This window comes from Bos mutus, chromosome 3 (assembly GCF_027580195.1).
Source record: "Bos mutus isolate GX-2022 chromosome 3, NWIPB_WYAK_1.1, whole genome shotgun sequence".
NCBI lineage: Eukaryota > Metazoa > Chordata > Mammalia > Artiodactyla > Bovidae > Bos > Bos mutus.
Genome location: NC_091619.1, coordinates 98,442,174 through 98,464,107, shown reverse-complemented (window position 1 = coordinate 98,464,107; position 21,934 = coordinate 98,442,174). Strand labels below are relative to the sequence as shown.

General features: G+C 40.1%; 1 protein-coding gene across 5 annotated transcripts in view; it reads right to left on the bottom strand.

Moving 5' to 3' along the window:
- The window catches only part of TESK2 (testis associated actin remodelling kinase 2), a 137,700-nt gene that overhangs the window by 109,305 nt on the left and 6,461 nt on the right, over positions 1-21,934 (bottom strand). The window contains exons 2-3 of one of the 5 annotated variants that reach the window (XM_070368154.1): positions 16,915-17,049; positions 16,019-16,155 (exon numbers count right to left, since the gene is read on the bottom strand). The exons of 3 other annotated variants lie outside the window; for them this stretch is intronic. The gene's annotated coding sequence lies outside the window, so the exon portion shown is untranslated. Of the gene's footprint in view, positions 1-7,840; positions 7,995-16,018; positions 16,156-16,914; positions 17,050-21,934 lie in introns of those variants that run through there. One more of the 5 variants, XM_070368157.1, reaches the window with a different exon arrangement.

Genomic DNA, 21,934 nt, shown 5'->3' with positions numbered 1-21,934 from the left:
ACCCCACGAACCTCAGCACACCAGGCCTCCCTGTCCATCACCAACTCCCAGAGTCCACCTAAACCCATGTCCTTTGGGTCGGTGATGCTATCCAACCATCTTATCCTCTGTCATCCCCTTTTCCTCCTGCCCTCAATCTTTCCCAGCATCAAGGTCTTTTCAAATGAGTCAGCTCTTTGCATCAGGTGGCCAAAGTATTGGAGTTTCAGCTTCAACATCATATAAAATAGATAAACAATAAGGACTACTGTATAGCACGGGGAACTATATTCAATATCTTGTCGTAACCTATAATGGAAAAGAATAGACATACATATATATGTAAAACTGGATCACTTTGCTATACACCTAAAAGCAATACAACATTTTAAGTTAACTAAGCTTCAATTAAAAGAAATAGTTTAAAAAATAAAATAGGCTAAAAAAGCAATACTGAGTGGAAGTGGAAAGAAGCAAGCTATAGTTCACAGTATCATTAAAACTGAACTGAAAACAATTTTTAAGAAGTTACCCAAAAAATTATAGGACTATCCCTATAGAATGATACCATTTTCATTTTTTAAATGTATTTTTAAAACATACAAGGGGGCTTCCCGATGGCTCAGTAGCCACCTGCAAACACGGGAGATGCAGATTCAATCCCTAGTCCAGAAGGATCCCACCTGCCACAGAGCAGCTGGGCCTGGGCCAACTGTTGAGCCCGTGCTCTGGAGCCTGGGAGCCACAGCTGATTGAGCCCACTGGCAGCATCTACTAAGGCCCACACCCCTGGAGCCCCTGCTTTGCAGCAAGAGAGGCTGCCACAGTGAGAAGCCCACAAACGGAAACCAGAAAGTGGCCCCCACTTGCAGCAATTAGACAAAGGCCCGGGTTGCAGCAAAGACCCAGCACAGTCAAAAGCAAATAAATGAAATAGATAAATAAAAATTATTAGATTAAGCCTGAATGACTCAACTACTGAGCCGGTGAGCCACAACTAGAGAGCCCACACACTCCAGAGTTCTCACACCACAGCTAGAGAGAAGCCAGCATGCCACAATAATTAATTTTTAAATACATACAAAATAACATATATTTATAGAGAGGCAGGATTGATTAAAGATACACACTTGCTTCATTTGGGAGTTGACTGCCACAGACCTCAGGAAAAAATGCATCTTGCTTTTGCAGAGATCAATATAGTTCAGCAATGCCCAAGCTTCTTTTTCAGAGAGGTGAACCTCAGCTTAGAGGAAGAGCCAAGGAGGCTTCCATGCTGAAGGTGACATGGAGAAGAGGTAGTAATCACACGGGAGTCAGCTCAGGGAACAAATGGAGCGCATGGCCGCCTGCTGCTTCCCTGTGCCCTGCCAGGAGAGCACTGTGAAGCAGAGGCATCCAGGTTCCCAAGCGGGCACCAGCAACACCTCCAAAGCAGACTCAGAGGCCTCCCTGCTGGCGGGGACCTGAGGAACCTGAGGATGAGGTTCCAAAAGTAGTCCCTGCAGAGGCTAAGAGTCTAATCAGGAATAAAAGTAGACAAGCGGGGCGGGAGGTGGGAAACGGAGCTTGGTGTATGTGTGTTCAGTCCTGTTTGACTCTTTGCAACCCCATGAACTGTAGCTCACCAGGCTCCTCTGTCCATGGAATTTTCCAGGCAAAAATACTGGAGTGGGTTGCCATTTCCTTCTGCAAATACAATTAAAGGTATAGCCTCCAGACAAATCTGGCTTCAAATCCTCAATCTGTAGCTTGCAGCTATATGAACCCAGACAAGTTATTTTAAAACCTCTACATTATTTACAAAATGGAAATAAACTAGTACCTGCATTATATGGACTTCTCCGGTGGCTCAGACGGTAAAGAATCTGTCTGCAGTGCGGAAGACCCGGTTTAATCCCTGGGTCAGAAAAATCCTCTGGAGAAGGGAATGGTTACCCACTCCAGTATTCTCGCCTGGAGAATCCAATGGACAGAGGAGCCTGGTGGACTAGTCCATGGGGTCGCAAAGTCTGACATGACTGAGCAACTAACACTTTCACTTTATACTTCCTGTAACATTTTATATGTATTAATTCATTACAGTCACCATAAGGTTATTGGTTTAATGAACAGTGTCTGGCAAGTAGTAAGCATTCAAGCCCATTGGGTACTATAATTATTATTTTGTTGCTGTTGAGCCAATCAGTCCAGTCCGACTTTTTATAACCCCATGGACTACAGCATGCCAGGCTTCCCTCTCCTTCACCATCTCCTGGAGCTTGCTCAAACTCATGTCCATTGAGTCGGTGATGACATCCAACCATCTCATCCGCTTTCATCCCCTTCTCCTCCTGCCTTCCATCTTTCCCAGTATCAGGGTCTTTTCTAGTAAGTCAGTTCTTCCAATCAGGTGGCCCAAGTATTGGAGCTTCAGCATCCGTCCTTCCAGTGAATATTCAGGACTGATTTCCTTTAGGATGGACTGGTTTGATCTCTTTGAAGCCCAAGGGACTCTCAAGAGCCTTCTCCAACAACACAGTTCAAAAACAACAATTCTTTGGCACTCAGCCTTCTTAATGGTCCAACTCTCACATCCACACATGACTACTAGAAAAACCATAGCTTTGACTAGACGGACTACTGTCAGCAAAGTAACATCTCTGCTTCTTAATATGCTGTCTGGGTTGGTCATAGCTTTTCTTCCAAGGACCAAGCGTCTTTTTATTTCATGGCTGCAGTCACCATCTGCAGTGATTTTGGAGCCCAAGAAAATAAAGTTTTTCATTGTTTCCATTGTTTCCCCTTCTATATGCCATGAAGTGATGAGACTGGATGCCATGATCTTCATTTTTTTAATGTTGAGTTTTAAGCCAGCATTTTCACTCTCCTCTTTCACTTTCATCAAGAGGCCCTTTAGTTCCTCTTTACTTTCTGCCATAAGGGTGATGTCATCTGCATATCTGAAGTTATTGATATTTCTCCCAGTGGTCTTGATTCCAACTGTGCTTCACCCAGCCCAGCATTCTGCATGATGTACTCTGCATATAAGTTAAATAAACAGGGTAATAATATACAGCCTTGAAGCACTCCTCTCCCAATTTTGAACCAGTCTGTTGTTTCATATTATGTTCTAACTGTCGCTTCTTGACCTGCACACAGATTTCTCAGGAAGCAGGTAAGGTGGTCTGGTGTTCCAGAAAATTCTCTTTCAGAATTTTCCACAGTGATCCACACAGTCAAAGGCTTTGGTGTAGTCAATGAGGCAGAAGTAGATGTTTTTCTGGAACTCTCTTGCTTTTTCTATGATCCAGCAGATGTTGACAATTTGGTTTCTGCTTCCTCTTTTTCTAAATCCAGCTTGTATATCTAAAAGTTCTCAGTTCACAGACTACTGAAGCCTAGTTTGGAGAATTTTGAGCATGATCTTGCTAGCATGTGAAATGAGTGCAATTGTGCAGTAGTTTGAACATTCTTTGGCAGTGACCTTCTTTAGGACTGGAATGAAAACACTTTTTCCAATCCTGCGGCCACTGCTGAGTTTTCCAAATTTGCTGGCATATTGAGTGCAGCACTTTCATAGCATCATCTTTTAGGATTTGAAATAGCTCAACTGGAATTCCATCACCTTCACTAGCTTTGTTCATAGTGATGCTTCCTAAGGTCCCTTTAACTTCACATTCCAGGATGCCTGGCTCTAGGTAAGGGACCATACCATCCATCATAGTTATCCGGGTCATTAAGATTTTTTTGTATAGTTCTTCTTTAAATTATTATTTAAAGGTACATATTTATAGTAAATGTCTAAAAGCAAGAAGTAGAAAGCCAGTCACTAAATTCATTGTAGTAGTTGCCTTGGTGGCAAAGAAGAAAAATGAAATAAGGAAGGAAAAAAAGGAGACTTGTATTATAGCAATAATGTTTTGTTCACTTTTATTAAAATACCAAAACAAATATGATGTTTGCTAATTTTATTATTTTTTCACTAACTTGCTGTTATTGTTGTTCAGTCGCTAAGTCGTGTCTGACTCTTTGCAACCTCCCATAGATTGCAGCACTCAAGGCTTCCTTGTCCTTCACTATCTCCCGGAGTTTGCTTAAACTCATATCCATTGAGTCAGTTCAGTTCAGTTGCTCAGTCATGTCCGACTGTTTGGGACCCTAAGGACTGTATCATGCCAAGCTTCCCTGTCCATCACCAACTCCCGGAGCTTGCTCAATCATGTCCATGGAGTCAGTGATGCCATCCAACTATCTGATCCTCTGTCATCCCCTTCTCTTCCTGCCTTCAATCTTTCTGAGCATCAGAGTCTTTTCTAATGAGTCAGTTCTTCACATCAGGTGGCCAAAGTATTGGAGCTTTCAACTTCAGCATCAGTTCTTCCAATGAATATTAAGGGTTGATTTCCTTTAGGATTGACTGGTTTGATCTCTTTTCTGTCCAAAGGACCCTCAAGAGTCTTCGCCAGCACAATTCAAAAGCATCAATTCTCTGGCGCTTAGCCTTCTTTATGGTCCATCTCTCACATCCGTGCATGGAAAAAAACATAGCTTTGACTATATGCACCTTTGTTGGCACAGTGATGTCTCTGCTTTTTAATACACTAAGTTTGTCACAGCTTTCCTTTCAAAGAGCAAGTATCTTTTAATTTCATGGCTACCATCACCGTCCTCAGTGATTTTAGAACCCAAGAAAATAAAGTCACTGCTTCCCACTTTTCCCTCTTCTATTTGCCATGATCTGATGGGATTGGCTGCTATGATATTAGTTTTTTTAATGTTGAGTTTTAAGCCAGCTTTTCACTCTCCTCTTTCACCCTCATCAAGAGGCTCTTTAGTTTCCTTTCATTTTCTGCCATTAGAGTGGTTATCACCTGCATATCTGAGGTTGTTGATATTTCTCCTGGCAGTCTTGATTCCAGCTTGTGACTCATCCAGCCTGGCATTTCACATGATGAACTCTACATATAAGTTAAAAGAGCAGGGTGACAATATACAGCCTTGTCGTACTCCTTTCCCAATTTTCAACCAGTCCATTGTCCCATGTCCAGTTCTAACTGTTGCTTCCTGACCTGCATACATGTTTCTCAGCAGACAGGTAAGGTAATCTGATATTCCCATCTCTTTAACAATTTTCCACAGTTTTCACTAACTAATATTTGTTAATACTGGGTGATAGTATATTGTACTTTTTACTATATTTAACTTTTCTAATAAAAAAGAATTTTAAGTTTGTTTGTTTGTTGCCAATACAACAGCTATGCAGTATGCTCAAGCCAAAAAAACTGACAATTTGGCAAATAAATAGCATCCCAATGTCCAAGCCAAGTCTTACGATTCTCAAACTTTTATTCAACAGTTCAACTGTAGTTCTTGGTCCAAGGAGCATTTATATTTTAAGCTAAAAACTCAGAAGCACTGGGAGAATTTTTGGATAGCTTTCCTTATTCAAATCCACAAACTCAAAATATAAAAACACTCATGAAAAACACTGATATTTAGCTGTAGAGCCCTTATTATATGCTAAAGCAATACTAATTACTAGACAGTTGAGGGAGGTGAGTGGGAAAAAGTACAGTCCCCTTATGGGAGTAAGAACTTTATCAATCCATTTTGGAGAAGTGCTGAGCATGGGAAAACCTCCAAACCATGCCTTCTGCTCCCCTGGCCAACATACTGAATGACCATATTTTAAATGAAACCAACCAAGTTACAAATAGCTTTCAATTTAATCTGATAAATTTTAATTTAGCCATAAAAGGCAGCAAAGGTGTGTATGAACAGACTCTAAAACCATATGCTGTTTTTTTTTAATATGAAAATGACTAATTTTAAAATGAGACAATACATTCTTTGAAATGTGTGAGATTTTGTGCTATTTTCAGACTCTGGATTATCTCTCTTGGTGTCATTTATGGAATATTACCTTTTGATGTTAATGGTGCCCTTTAAAGTACACATTTTGGGTAGAACAAAAAAACAACTATCGAGGCTATTTGATTCAAGAGACAGCACAGATCAAGGGACGGCACAAGATCAAGAATAATGAATTTTTAGCTTGTAAAAACTTGAAATTCCTAAATGGAAGCTGATGATACTGTGAGCTGCTTCATTAAATATATCCAAGCGAGAGTCCCAGTGGTTCTCCATTAAGGGCATGTGAAAACTTAGGGGGAAGGAGGCTCTTCTCAGGGAGGAGCTATTGTCACAATGGCGGGGGTGTGGGGTGGGCACTTTTGGCATTTTAGTGGGCAGGGCCAGGGAAGCTAAATGTCCTACAATGCACACAACAGTCCTGCACAACAAAGAATTGTCTTGCCCTAAATGCCAATAGTGCCCCTGTTAAGAAGCACTGTGTGAGAAAAGCTTAATCAGTTTTGTTCTTAAACTAGGAAACAGCCTTCAGCACTCTTTCAAAAATGCCAAAATCATGTGCTTATAAGGACACAAAGAATTTTTTAGTGTGTTCTCAACTTCATTACTTACAAACTGGGAAGTTCAGAACTTTTTTCCTTTCCCATGAACAGGTTTGTCTTTTCAAAGGCTAATTTTCACTTATCTTGGGATTGATTTCTTTTTCACAAAGAAAGTACAATTAAAAGCTTTTATTGGAGAAACTAATTGGAAAAGCTGTCAATAAAAAAGTCAGTGAACTAAATATCCTATAAGATACATTTTATCTTTTCAAAGTAGGAATTCCACAAATCATTTTCCAGAGAATTAAGAAACTTTCTTAGGACTCCCAAGTAGACCATACACTCATCCACAATGCTTCTGGAAATAATAACCACAATCACCATTTACCATAGGTCATGGATTCTACCAAGTGTTTTTGCATTTGCTGTCTCTAAGCTTTATGACTCCTGAGCGTCTCCTGGACAGCAAGGAGATCCAACCAGTCCATCCTAAAGGAAATCAGTCCTAAATATTCACTGGAAGGACTGATGCTCAAGCTGAAACTCCAATACTTTGGGCCACCTGATGCAAAGAACTGACTCACTGGAAAAGACCCTGATGCTGGGAAAGATTGAGGGCAGGAGAAGCAGATGACAGAGGATAAGATGGTTGGATGGCATCACCAACTCAATGGACATGAGTTTGAGTAAGCTCCAGGAGTTGGTGATGGACAGGGAAGCCTGCCGTGCTGCAGTCCATGGGGTCGCAAAAAGTCGGACACGACTGAGCAACTGAACTGAGCTGAAGCTTTATGACAACTCTGCAAGATAGGTATTATCATCTCCATTTTAAAAAGAAAGAAATTACAACACTGAGAAATTAAATTCAAATAAATGTGGCTCAGCTGGTAAAAGATCTGCCTGCAATGCAAGAGACTACAGGCAATACAAGAGATGGCCTGCAATGCAGGAGACCTGGGTCCCATCCCTGAGTCAGGAAGATCCCTTGCAGAAGAAAATGGCAACCCACTCCAGTATTCTTGCCTGGGAAATCCCACGGACAGAAGAACTCGCTTGGCTATCGTCCATGGGGTCACAAGAGTCAGACACAACTTGGCAACTACACCACCACCACCAGTGACAGACTGTATTCAAATTCAGAGTTCTAATACCAAACGCTTCCACTACAGCGTGTCTCCTCCAGAAAAATAGCTAAATTTCTGTGAAAAATTGTTCATTAGCTAGGTACAAAGCTACTATTATTCTCCACCCTAACTTAACAGAGACTAAAGAATATACAGACAAGAGCTCCACTAGCCTCTGGAGCAAAAGCCTTCAGTCATTTAACCACATTCCACAGGCATAAAAATTAGCATTGGCTTAAGCAGACTATTTAAAGAACAGAGGCCAAGCTGACAGGAAAGATATGCAAACTCCCAATCAGTCCTTCTTTTCCATTCTAAAGTACAGTGTTAGTTGTTTCTTACCCTTTCATTCCACAGAAATGAAGTAGATCAAACTTCACAACAACGCAGATGCAAATAAAATCCTGTAACACACTGAACAGCTATCAACCATCAGGTAATTGGATATGGCCAAGTGTCAGCCAGCGACCATAATCTTCAACATCCATCCAAAAATGGAATCGTGCGCACGTAGTTGGTAATAAAGTTCCACAAAGTGAGTAAAAAAAGATTTCTGAAACTTTTATACCCTGGGTATAAAAAGCAGAAAAAGAATACAAACATAATGTCCTGCTATCCTAATTATACTTTGTTTTCTATCATCATAAAAATTCCCTAATTCAAAATAAATGAAGGATTCATCATGAGTAAGATGGAGCCCAGAAAACTGGCCATTTTTCAGAGTTGGAAAACTGATAAGTACATTAGCTGTATATCAAGACCAACCACATGGCAAATCTATATCACAGGTCTACTCAGCTGCTATCCTTTCTATGGACCAACATAGCAAATACAGACACATTTCAGGATGACTGCCTAATTAAAAATAAAAGCAATACTGCTGAACTTGCCATCCTGCTGTGAAATAATGAGTTGCAGTTTCCATTCAAACCAAAAGCAATCTAACATAAAAACTGGCATCCCCTATTTAATTAGTCATGAGTATACACAATGGCATATATTACTGCCAGACAGATCAAAAAGCCAGTTCTTAAAACTGTATTGTCTCTTTTGGATAAGCATATTATATGCTGTTGTAACTACAATCCACCAGGCCCTAGGTCATGACATAAAACAGAAACTTAGGTTGAAAGTTGTAAAGGCATTTAAAAGAGGTTAACTAGTCCAATCTTTCCAATATTCATTGGAAGGACTGATGCTGAAGCTGAAACTCCAGTACTCTGGCCACCTGATGCGAAGAACTGACTCTTCAATCTTTCCCTGATGCTGGGAAAGATTGAAGGCAGGAGAAGGGTCAACAGAGGATGAGACGGTTGGATGGCATCACTGACTCGATGGACACGAGTTTGAGCAAGCTCTGGGAGTTGGTGAAGGACAGGGAAGCCTGGCATGCTGCAGTCCATGGGGTCGCAGAGTCGGACGCAACTGAGCGACTGAACTGAACTGAGTCCAATCTTTCAGCCAATTCAACAATCCCCTCTATTAAAAAAATCAAATGTTGGGTCCCCACTAGGTACAAGGCATTATGGTATGTGCTATAATATTTACAGAGCATTTACTATAATCCAGATATTCCTCCAAGTGCTTTATATTTAATATCCATATCAGTTCTATAAAACAGATACTACAGTTGATCCTTGAACAGTGGTGGGGTTAGGAACTCTGACCCTTGATGCAGTTAAACATATATATATATATATGGTCCCCAAGTTCCTCTGCATCCAACCAGTCTCAGACCATGTGTACCATAGTATTTACTATTGAAAAAAATATGCATATAAGTGGACCCATGCAGTTCAAACTCATATTGTTCAAGGGTCAACTGTATTAGTATCCCTGTTCTATGAATGTGGAAACAAAGACATGACATGAAGGAAGTACTTAACCTGCCCAAGTTCTTAGAGCCAAGACGTGGTAGAGCCAGAAATTCAAATCCAGAGCCTGTGTCATTAATCACTATACTATTACGTCTCTGAGAGGACATAGAAAACTGAATAAAACATGACTCCACCCCTCCAGGAACTTAGTCTCCCAGGAGAACACATGTAAATCAATAAGTACAATATAGCATACTAATTGTTAGTAACAGGTTAGAAGTAAGGAGGGCTTAATACTTATTGTTCTTACTTGAGGGTGAAGAAGTAGGAAAGGAAATATGTGATTTAAAAGAGGGGAACAAGGACTTTCCTGGTGGTCCACTGGTTAAAAATCTGCCTGCCAATGCAGGAGACACAGGTTCATCCCTGATCCAAGAAGATTCTACATGCCATGGGGCAACTAAGCCTGTGTGCCACAACTACTGAGCCTGTGCTCTAGAGCCCACATGCTGCAACCACTGAAGCCTGTGTCGTAGCTCATGCTCTGCAACAGGAGAAGCCACTGCAATGGGAAGCCCATGCATTGCAACTAAAGAGTAGCCCCAACTCACTGCAACTAGGGAAAGCTCATGCACAGCAACAAAGTCCCAGAGAAGCCATAAATAAACCAATTTTTTTTTTTAAAGATGAACAGAATAGGAATCCCTGGAGACCCTCTGTAGCCTGGGTTCAATCCCTGGTTGGGGAACTAAAATCCCTCAAAGCTATATGGTACAGCCAAAAAAAATTTTAAATAAAAATCATAAATAAAATTAAATTAAAAGATAAACAAAAAAAACCCAAAGCAATCTACAGATTTAATGCAACTCCTACCAAATTACCCATGACATTTTTCACAGAACTAGAATAATCCTAAAATTTACATGGATCCTCAAAAGAGCCAGAACAGTCGAAGCAATCCTGAGGAAAAAGAACAAAGCGGGAGGCATAACCCTCCCAGGCTTCAGACAATGCTGCAAAGCTACAGTAATCAAAACAATAAGGTACTGGCACAAAGTCAGACCTATGATTAGTGGAACAGACTAGACAGCCCAGAAATAAACCCACACACTTTCAGTTAATTAATCAACAAAGGAGGCAAGAATATACAACGGACAAAAGATAGTCTCTTCAGCAACTGATGTTAGGAAAGTTGGTCATCCACATATAAATCAATGAAGTTAGAACACTCTGTCACACCATGCACAAAAATAAACTCAAAATGGTATAAAGACTTAAATATAAGACTACTACTACTAAGTCGCTTCAGTCGTGTCCGACTCTGTGCGACCCCATGGACTGCAGCCTACCAGGCTCCTCCATCCATGGGATTTTCCAGGCAAGAGCACTGGAGTGGGGTGCCATTGCCTTCTCCCATTACCATCATTACTTTCATGTAAACAATAGAAAAGTGTTATAAATGCTCGTCTATATTTAAAAGCTTGCAAATCTAATCTTTTCTTTGTTGGTGGTGGTGGTGGTGGTTTAGTTGCCAAGTTGTGTCCAACTCTTGCAATCCCATGGACTGTAGCCTGTCAGGCTCCTCTGTCCATGGGAGTCTCCAGGCAAGAATACTGGAGTGGGTTGCCATTTCCTTCTCCAAAATATAAGACATGACACCATTAAATTTTTAGAAGAGAACATAGGCAAAACATTCTCTGACATAAATCATACCAATGTTCTTAGATCAGTCTCCCAAGCTAATAGAAATAAGAGCAAAGTAAACAAATGGGACCTAATCTAACTTATAAGCTTTTGCAAAGCAAAAGGAAGTCATAAACAAAACAGAAACACAATCTATGAACTGAGAGAAAATATTTGCAAACAATGCAACCAATAAGGGCTTAATTTCCAAAATATACAAACATCTCATATAACTCAATAACAGAAAAACAAACGACTCAATCAGAAAATGGGCAGGGAACTTCCCTGGTGGTCCAGTGGTTAAGACTCCATGCTTCCTTTTCAGGGGCATGGGTTCAGTCCCTGGTCAGGGAAGATCACACATGCCCCATACCACCAACACCACCTCGCCAAAAAAAAGAAAATGGGCAGAAGATCTAAACAAACATTTCTCTAAAGAAAACATATAGATGGCCAACAAGCATATGAAAAGATGCTCAGCATCACTAATGATCAGAGAAATGCAAATCAAAACTACAATGAGGTACCATTTCATGCAGGTCAGAATGGCCATCATCAAAAAGTCTATAAATAGCGACTTCCCTGGTAGTCCAATGATTAAGACCCTGAGCTTCCAATGCAGGGGGCACTGATTCAATCCCTGTCAGGGTCACTAAGATCTGGCATGCCATGCAACACAGTCAAAAAACAGTCTGCAAACAACAAATGCTATAGAGGTTGTGGCAGAGAAGGCAATGGCAACCCACTCCAGTGCTCTTGCCTGGAAACTCCCATGGATGGAGGAGCCTGGTAGGCTGCAGTCCATGGGGTCGTGAAGAGTCAGACAAGACTGAGCGACTTCACTTTCACTTTTCACTTTCATGCACTGGAGAAGGAAATGGCAACCCACTCCAGCGTTCTTGCCTGGAGAATCCCAGGGACGGAGGAGCCTGGTGGGCTGCCGTCTGTGGGGTCACACAGAGTCGGACACAACTGAAGCGACTTAGCAGCAGCAGCAGCACAGAGGTTGTAGAGATAGGGAACCCTCCCACACTGATTGTGGGAATATAAACTGATACAACCACTATGGAGAACAGTATGGAGGTTCCTTAGAAAATTAAAAATAGAACTACCCAATGATCCTGCCATCTCACTCCTGGGCATATATCCAGAGAAAACTATAATTCAAAAAGATACATGCACCTCAATGTTCACAGCAGCACTATTTACAATAACCAAGACAATGGAAGCAACCTGAAAATGTTCATTAACTTAGCACCTACGGATATTCCAAAGAGTTTCCCAAAGTAGAAAAATGAGTCAGAGGTAACCATTTACTGAGTTGCTACTATGTTCCAAAGCCCAGTCTCTTTCCTGCCTCCTTAGCTGAGATTAGATAAGAGGTCAAGGGACCATCGGAGAAGGCAATGGCACCCCACTCCAGTACTCTTGCCTGGAAAATCCTATGGACAGAGGAGCCTGGTGGGCTGCAGTCCATGGGGTCGCGAAGAGTCGGACACGACTGAGCGACTTCACTTTCACTTTTCACTTTCATGCATTGGAGAGGGAAATGGCAATCCACTCCAGTGTTCTTGCCTGGAGAATCCCAGGGACAGCGGAGCCTGGTGGGCTGTCGTCTATGGGGTCGCATAGAGTCGGACATGACTGAAGCAACGTAGTAATAGCAAGGGACCATCAACACATCCAGGACAAAAAGAAACAACAGGTAAGAATAAACCCAAAAGGAAGCATGTCACACAGGCCAAAGGTGGGAAAGACAAACATATCGAAAGTCACAAACCAGTCAAACAAAATGAAGAAAAGTGTCCATTGGATTGGAAACTACAGAGGCCAGAGTTAGCTCAGCCTACTGAAACACTACCACTAGTGAGCTCTCTTTGAGCTCACTAATTCCTTCATCAGCCTGTTCTACTACTGGAAAGTTCTGATTGTTACAAAGTTTTTTTCCCCCCCAAGAAAAGCAGAGGAAAAGCACAGTATGGGGACTTCCCTGGTGGTCTAATGGTTAAGACTCTGAGCTCCCAATGCAGGGGGCACAGGTTCGCTCCCTGGTCAGGGAATTAGATCCCACATGCCACAACCAAAACCTGGCACAGTTAAATAAATATTAAGAAAGAAAGAAAGAAAAAGCATGCCACAATATTCAAATTCTAACTCTGAAGGAGAATTAAGAATATTAACAACCAAAACAATGATACTTGATTGAATCTCGATTTGAACAAACTAGGTATAAAAGACAACTGGGGAATTTTTAATAAGGACTATTATTAGCTGTTATCAGAAAGTTATTATTAACTTAAGTGTGATAATGATATTAAGATTATATAAGACCTATTTTTGGAGATACACACAGAAATAGAAGTGTAATATCATGTCTACATTTGTGCTAAAATACATCAGAAAAAAAAAGACGTAGCAAATTTTACAAAATGTTAATAATTGTTAAGATAGGTGACAGGTAAATGGGTGTTTGTTATATTTTTATCATAATAATAACAAAAACAAAAAAGGCTTCAGAAACAAAAGATGATAAACTTTTTGTCTATTAAAAAACAAATCAAGCAAATGAATGAAGCACAGAGCTCACAAACACCAACAACAGAAATGGAAAAACCAAATGGTCTTATGTTGTGTGAATGACTTCTTCTTGCTTAGAATAAAACTTCTAATAAAGTACCATATACATATTCAAAAAATGTGCTTTCTAAAACAGCTTAGAAACTAATAAAGAACCTAATGTATAGCACAGGGACCTCTATTCAATATTCTATAATGCCCTAAAGGGGAAAAGACTCTAAAAAAAGAGTTATTATATGCATATGTATTACTGATTCACTTTCATGTACAGCAGAAACTACTACTACATTGTAACAATTAACATAATATTGTAAATCCACTATACTCTAATAAAAATTAATTTAAAAAATAAAACAGCTAAGAGGAAAGAGCAGAAAATATACCATGCAAACTGTGCTAGATAATTAAAAAAAGACCCAGTGATAGCAAAGATACTGAGATTGAAAAAGCATGTAAATATAGATAAAATTTCATGAAATGAGAGCAGCGGGAGGGGGGGGACAATTTTTCTAAAATAACATATTATTACATATTATTTAAAACATGTGTATGTTCAATTCAGTTGCTCAGTCGTGTCCAACTCTTTGCGACCCCACGAATCACAGCACGCCAGGCCTCCCTGTCCATCACAAACTCCCAGAGTACACTCAAACTCATGTCCATCGAGTCGGTGATGCCATCCAGCCATCTCATCCTCTGTTGTCCCCTTCTCCTCCTGCCCCCATCCCTCTCAGCACCAGGGTCTTTTCTCAACTCTTCGCATGAGGTGGCCAAAGTATTGGAGTTTCAGCTTCAGCATCAGTCCCTCCAATGAACACCCAGGACTGATCTCTTTTAGGATGGACTGGTTGGATCTCCTTGCAGTCCAAGGGACTCTCAAGAGTCTTCTCCAACACCACAGTTCAAAAGCATCAATTTTTCGGCGCTCAGCTTTCTTCACACTCCAACTCTCACATCCATATATGACAACTGGAAAAACCAGAGCCTGGACTAGACGGACCTTTGTTGGCAAAATAATATCTCTGCTTTTCAATATGCTATCTAGGTTTGTCCTAACTTTCCTTCATGTGACCAAACTGACACAAGTTTAAAAAATTCTGACTCTAACTTAGTAGGTGAATGATCTTAGGCATATTAATTAACTTCTCCCCTAATTTACAAATTAAAGGTAAACATTAACTATACTTCACTGAGTTGTTATGATAATTAAATGAGGACATGCTAAGGAATTCTAAAAATGCATATGTGAAGGGACTTTCCTGGTGGTCCAGTGGTTAAGACTTCAAGCTCCTGATGCAGGGGACCATAGGTTCAATCCCTGGTCAGGGAACTAGTTCCCACATGCTGCAACTAAGAATTTGTATGCTGCAAGTAAAGATCCTGCATGCCACAGCTAAGACCCAGTGCCACTAATATAAAATTTTTTTTAATGCATATATGAAGCATGAGAAACGCTGGGCTGGACAAAGCACAAGCTGGAATCAAGATTGCTGGGAGAAATATCAATAACCTCAGATATGCAGATGACACCACCCTTATGTCAGTAAGTGAAGAGGAACTAAAAAGCCTCTTGATGAAAGTGAAAGAGGAGAGTGAAAAAGTTGGCTTAAAGCTCAACATTCAGAAAACGAAGGTCATGGCATCTGGTCCCATCACTTCATGGCAAAAACATGGGGAAACAGTGGAAACAGTGTCAGACTTTATTTTTGGGGGCTCCAAAATCACTGCAGATGCTGACTGCAGCCATGAAATTAAAAGATGCTTACTCCTTGGAAGGAAAGTTATGACCAACCTAGACACCATATTGAAAAGCAGAGACATTACTTTGCCAACAAAGGTCTGTCTAGTCAAGGCTATGGTTTTTCCAGTGGTCATGTACGGATGTGAGAGTTGGACTGTGAAGAAAGCTGAGTGTCGAAGAATTGATGCTTTTGAACTGTGGTGCTGGAGATTCTTGAGAGTCCTTTGGACTGCAAGAAGATCCAACCAGTCCATTCTAAAGGAGATCAGCCCTGGGTGTTCTTTGGAAGGAATAATGCTAAAGCTGAAACTCCAGTACTTTGGCCACCTCTTGCGAAGAGTTGACTCATTGGAAAAGACTCTGATGATGGGAGGGATTGGGGGCAGGAGGAAGAGGGGACGACAGAGGATGAGATGGCTGGATGGCATCACTGACTCTATGGACCTGAGTTTGAGTGAACTCTGGGAGTTGGTGATGGACAAGGAGGCCTGGCGTGCTGCGATTCATGGGGTCGCAGAGTTGGACATGACTGAGCAACTGAACTGAACTGAACTGATGAAGCACAAGGCAAGTCCTAACACATAGTAAGCATGCAGTAAAAATGAGTTCCCTTTCCTCTCTCTCCCCAACCCCAACCTTAATCCTAGTTCTGGATGCTGCGAGTATATAACAAATTAAGTTTGGTTTTCTTCTTTATGATACCTTTTCAGTTACCAAGTTTTCTCCAGGGCAGATACACACAAGCCTTTAAGGTCTCCTATTGAACAGGGCATCAAGAGATTCCTGGTTATCTTCTTTAAAGTTTAGCCTTAATTACCCTCCAAATCATCAAAGGCCCTCTAAAACACAATAGCAAAAAAATGTACATGATATTACATATATGATCTAACTAGGAGAGAATTGAGGACTATTATTTCCCATAACTGTAATCTGGATATAAAAAGTTTTGTTTTCAATCTTTTTTTTTTTTTTTTTGGCTTCTGGGATTTTAGTTCCCCAACCAGGGACTGAACCTGGGCCCTCAGCAATGAAAGCGTGGAGCTCTAACCCCTGGACTGCCAGGAAATTCCTTCTGATTTTCTTTTTTTTTTTTAATTTCTTTTATTTTTTTCAAATCCTTGTGTCATGGACTGACTTTCAATAGATCACAATGAAAGAACTGCTCTGCTACCCACAAAATCCCGACTCAGAAGCAAGTCGTCTACAAATGGTTTAGCACCAGGTTCCCCACAAACATGCGATGCATGACGGGCAAGAGGCTCATCTTCTAAGTACACCAAATGTATCTAAAATTTTGTATGCTGGAACATGAAGCTTGACACAGGATAAACTCATATTGGATCCTATTCAAATAAGCTGACATGCTAAAATACTAAGAGGATGTATGAATTTCCAAAATAATCTCTATTTTGATAAGTGTTCTCTTTTTTTTTTTTTTGGCCACTCAGCTTGTGGGATCTTCATTCACCACCAGGGACTGAAGCAGGGCCCTTGGCAGTGAGAGCACAGAGTCCTAACCACTGAACTGCCAGGGAATTTCCTGATAAATTTTCCTATTTGAATTTAAGAAGACCACTTAGGTCAGTTAGGCTACTCACCTCTTCTTTTGAGTTAGAAGGCTATTTAAGAGACTGGGGATAAAAGCAATCAAGAGAAAAGAGGAAGTTAGGTTCCTGGGGTTAGGGCCGGCTCTTCTACAGTTTACATTACAAAGTTGATGTCGAAGGAAAAATCTGATAAGAGGCAAAACAAAATTAGTAACATAAAGTATTGTCAAAAAATATTCACCAAAAATATTTTTTATTCAATCTTATTTCTCTCCCAAATGTATCATTTCTACTAAAGGGAATACTTTACAGCCATTAAAAGTGACACTTAACTACAAGCACATAAAATATATATATACAAGAATGTATTAACTTACATGCTGTCAGTAACAGAAAAAAAAAAAAAAAAACTGGAGACAATCCAAATATCCATCAATAGGGTGGTTAAATAAACTGTAGTATATCCAAATAATGTATTATATAGTCATTCAAAGAATGAGATAAGTTCTATATATACTAACATAGGGAGATGTTCAAGTTTCACTGTCCAGTGACCATAGTATGTTGCAAAACAAAATGTATAGTGCAATCTTATTTTTATTTTTTAAACAGTAAACATTAATATATAACCAAAAAACAATTTAGAGGGATTCATATACTAAACTGTCATCTTGGTGGAGGAGAGGATTATACAAGACTCATTTTTGTATGGAATACATTTCTGTTCAGTTTTTTTTTTTTCACAATTATCTTGCATTAATTTTTGCTTTTAAAAATTTAGATTAAAAGGGGTTAGAAATAAAAATCACCCTTTCATCCCTACCACCACAGGAGCTTAAATGACATGAGATGAAATTTACGATATATGTTAAATGGGAAGAGGGAAGGGCAAAAATACAAAAACTGAATAATCAATAATTATATAAAATTATGCACTGAAAAAAAAGGAATTACACCAAAGTGATAATATTGTTTTGGGTGGAAATGTATGACTCATTCTTGACTCTTACTCTAAACTATCTGTAATGCTATATTAATAAATATAGCAAAATGCAAATAATTTCACAATGTATAATGAACCTGAGTCTCTGAAAACATTCAATTATGAGTGTACAGAAATAAAAATATAAAAGATGTAGTAATTCAGTTAAGTTCGTATTAACCACAGCACGCACGCATGCATGCTCAGTTGCTTCAGTCGTGTTTGACTCTGCAACCCACCAGGCTTCTCTATCCATGAGATTCTGCAGACAAGAACACTGGAGTGGGGGGCCATGCCCTCGTCCAGGGGCTCTTCCCAACCAGGGATCAAACCTGCATCTCCTGCACTGCAGGCAGATTCTTCACCCACTGAGCCACCTGGGAAGCCCAACGACAGCACACTACCTGGCATTTCTTCTACTTTCTGATAGGGATTTGCTTCCTTAAAATATTTCTTTCTGATTTAAATTCAGGAAAAATATTCCACTTCAAAAATAAAAATGTATTATTTAATGTAATTATGGAGCTTTAAGAGGGCTTTTGCAGGGTTTTTTTGGTTTGTTTTGGGAGGGTTTTTTTGACCATGCCAAGCAGCTTCCCCCACCAAAGATCAAACAGAGTGCCCTGTAGTGAAAAAGCAGTCCTAACCACTGGATAACTATTAACAAAAGGTATTTGCAAACAATGCCTATTTTCATGGGTCTTCACTCTGTGTGTGTGTGTGTGTGTGTGTGTGTGCACGTGTGTATACTTTCCAAATAAAGGGTCATATTCCAGTCTGAAATTTCATTTGTTTAGAGACGATTTTGATAACATTTCTATTATTTCACAGGCATAAAAGATTTCAACATCATTTCAGACTAGCCAGAAGGAAGCATTGAAGAAAGTGGGGAAAACCACTAGACCATTTAGGTATGACCTAAATCAAATCCCTTATGATTATACAGTAGAAGTGACAAATAGATTTAAGGGACTAGATCTGATAGAGAGTGCCTGATGAACTATGGACGGAGGTTCGTGACATTGTACAAGAGACAGAAATCAAGACCATCCCCAAGAAAAAGAAATGCAAAAAAGCAAAATGGCTATCTGAGGAGTCCTAACAAATAGCTGTGAAAAGAGAAGTGAAAAGCAAAGGAGAAAAGGCAAGATATACCCATTTGAATGCAGAGTTCCAAAGAATAGCAAGGAGAGATAAGAAAGCCTTCCTCAGCGATCAATGCAAAGAAATAGAGGAAAACAATAGAATGGGAAAGACTAGAGATCTCTTCAAGAAAATTAGAGAAACCAAGGGAACACTTCATGCAAAGATTCGCTCAATAAAGGACAGAAATGGTATGGACCTAACAGAAGCAGAAGATATTAAGAAGAGGTGGCAAGAATACACAGAAGAACTGTACAAAAAAGATCTTCACGACCCAGATAATCACGATGGTGTGATCACCCACCTAGAGCCAGACATTCTGGAATGTGAAGTCAAGTGGGCCTTAGGAAGCATCACTACAAACAAAGCTAGTGGAGGTGAAGGAATTCCAGTTAAGCTATTTCAAATCCTAAAACATGATGCTGTGAAAGTGCTGCACTCAATATGTCAGCAAATTTGGAAAACTCAGCAGTGGCCACAGGACTGGAAAAGGTCAGTTTTCATTCCAATCCCAAAGAAAGGCAATGCCAAAGAATGCTCAAACTACCGCACAATTGCACTCATCTCACACGCTAGTAAAGTAATGCTCAAAATTCTTCAAGCCAGGCTTCAACAATACATGAATCGTGAACTTCCAGATGTTCAAGCTGGATTTAGAAAAGACAGAGGAACCAGAGATCAAACTGCCAACATTCGTTGGATCATCGAAAAATCAAGAGAGTTCCAGAAAAGCATCTATTTCTGCTTTATTGACTATGCCAAAGCCTTTGACTGTGTGGATCACAATAAACTGTGGAAAATTCTGAAAGAGACAGGAATACCAGACCACCTACCTGACCTGCCTTTTGAGAAATCTGTATGCAGGTCAGGAAGCAACAGTTAGAACTGGACATGGAACAACAGACTGGTTCCAAATAGGAAAAGAGTACGTCAAGGCTGTATATTGTCACCCCGCTTATTTAACTTCCATGCAGAGTACATCATGGGAAATGCTGGGCTGGAAGAAGCACAAGCTGGAATCAAGACTGCCAGGAGAAATATCAATAACCTCAGATATGCAGATGACACCACCCTTATGGCAGAAAGTGATGAAGAACTAAAGAGCCTCTTGATGAAAGTGAAAGAGGAGAGTTAAAAAACTTAAAGCTCAACATTCAGAAAACTAAGATCATGGGATCCAGTCTCATCATATCATGGCAAATAGATGGGGAAACAGTGGGGGAAGGCTCCAAAATCACTGCAGATGGTGATTGTAGCCATGAAATTAAAAGACGCTTACTCCTTGGAAGGAAAATTATGACCAAACTAGAGAGCATATTCAAAAGCAGAGACATTACTTTGCCAACAAAGGTCCGTCTAGTCAAGGTTATCGTTTTTCCAATGGTCATGTATGGATGTGAGAGTTGGACTATAAAGAAAGCTGAGCACAGAAGAATTGACGCTTTTGAACTGTGGTGTTGGAGAAGACTCTTGAGAGTCCCTTGGACTGCAAGGAGATCCAACCAGTCCATCCTAAAGGAGATCAGTCCTGGGTGTTCATTGGAAGGACTGATGTTGAAGATGAAACTCTAATACTTTGGCCACCTGATGCAAAGAGCTGACTCATTTGAAAAGACTCTGATGCTGGGAAAGATTGAGGGCAGGAGGAGAAGGGGATGACAGAGGATGAGATGGTTGGATAGCATCACAGACTCAATGGACATGAGTTTGGGTGGACTCCAGGAGTTGGTGATGGACAGGGAGGCCTGGCGTGCTGTGGTTCATGGGGTGGCAAAGAGTCAGACATGACTGAGCAACTGAACTGAACTGAACTGAGAAGGAAGCAAACTGCAACCTGTAACAGTTCACACAACACATGACAATTTAAAAAATTCAACATTTATGATGGTTAAAAAAATTCAATGACATCTATTGCATATAAAATTTCTTAGCTCGGCATTCAAAGACTTCGCTCTACTAAAACTGGCCTAATTGTTATACCCCAGACTTAACCCTTCGTTCAAGTGTAGCTTTCCCCTCCTAACTCAGCTTAAATGATGTTCACCTCATTCCAGCTGTTGTATTCAACATCTTCTTGGTCTTCCTAACTTCATTCTCACACCTCTCCCAATTTACTCTCCAAAATGAATAAATCTGAGAATTTTTCATGTGTGACACAACGGCTCTGTTATTTGGCCCCTGGCCACATCTCCAGCCTCATCTATTTGTATTTCTTTACCCACAGACACAATCTGCTACAAACATAGGGAACTACTTAAAGTGCCCTAGTCATACTTCAGTGCCTAGAAGGAATATTCCTTCCCTCTGGCGTGTTTTTCTTGACCTCTTCTACGCTCTCTGGGGATCATCTCATATGGGAAGTGTTCTCTGACTCTTCAATCTCTGCTGTGTTTTGATAATGCCTTGCACAAAGCTCTGTTATAACAGTTATCATACAGTATTTTAATGGCTGCTTATCTATCCCTTTCACTGGACTATGAGCTCCATGAAGAATTAGACTTGAACTTACTCACCTCCAAATGAGTATGGCATAAAAATTTTAATATTACTGTATGAATAAAAATTTACAGCAGGAATAAACTAAAATAAATAATTATGTCATTGAACTTCCATACCTTCTATGTAAAAACATATTTATCCATCCATTCATTCAGTCAACAAATATTTATTTAGCACCTTAAGGGCCAGGCACTATGCCAAGCCATAGAGAGCTAGTGATGACAATATAGACACACACACAAAAAGAACCCTGAGAGTCTTTGAATTTGGGGAAGATATAAATAATTTAAAATCATCTCTATTTCCCAATTCCTTCTTAACAAACATGCATTAGTTTTATAATCTCACACACATACAAAGTGAAAGGTCCTCCCAAATTACAAATTCCTACCAATCAGTAAAAATATAATACCCAAAGTAAATAATGTGCAAATTTGTGAACCATAG